The sequence below is a fragment of the Chaetura pelagica genome, unplaced genomic scaffold, assembly GCF_000747805.2.
Source record: "Chaetura pelagica isolate M959 unplaced genomic scaffold, ChaPel_1.0 scaffold243, whole genome shotgun sequence".
Taxonomy (NCBI): Eukaryota; Metazoa; Chordata; class Aves; order Apodiformes; family Apodidae; genus Chaetura; species Chaetura pelagica.
In genome coordinates, this window is record NW_009952712.1 from 1,430,680 (window position 1) to 1,431,579 (window position 900).

The following is a 900-nucleotide window of genomic DNA, read 5'->3' on the forward strand; positions in this document are numbered from 1 at the left end:
CTGCTGCCCAGCACTGCTTCCTTCTGGGACTTCTCCTAAGGGAGCCATGGACCACAGACACACTGATGCCAACAGCTCAGGAACAAGTGCTCTGTGGTCTTGCTACCTGCTGCATTCACTGTGATGAGCCAACACCAGCAAGCATTAGGTACCTCTTTAATGCAACGTGCTTTGCTATTCTATTAGCAACGCGACCATAATTAGTAATGCAGAAATAATATTACTCCATTAGTAACACAAAGTAAGTGCAGAAGTTGCAGGTTGAGGTAATCTGCTGGGCTGTTTTTCCAGCAGCTATCTGCTTTTTCAGATTCCCCAGCTCTGTGTTGATGGAGGTGCTTTGCCTGTGAAAAGAGCCAGGAATGGGTCACGGGCCAGGCGCGGGGTGGCTGTGGAACATCTCGGCACCTTCACGGAGCACGGTGAAAACCCAGTGAAAACAAGGGCCAGAAGAGGGTGGACATGAAGTTGACAAGTTCCTCTGTGGTTCCTCAATGGCTGGGTGGAATCTGAGGTTTCCTTACTGGGGTGAAGTCGTGGCCCTGCTTGACTTTATTTGGAATTAAATGTCACGTCTACAAGAAATCGCAGTATTTTGCGTGGCCAAAGCAAAGACCCATGTGAAAAAAACAACCCAGCCAACATCCTCCTTGGCCATATATTATATGTTCTGACAGCAAAGTAACCCTTGCCTCTGGAGAAAACTGGCAGAACAGATTTATAAAGGTTCTTAAGTGAAAAATGAGAAAAAAACCCAACTACTGCAGCAAGGACCCAAACAAATTCTTCTCCAGCTGCCCTGAACTCGCTGCATTTCCTATTCCTGCTTAACAAGCAGGCAGCTGCTGGCAAAGCTTGAGGATAGCCTGAGTGTGCAGCCTGTCAGAAGGCTCTGCCTGG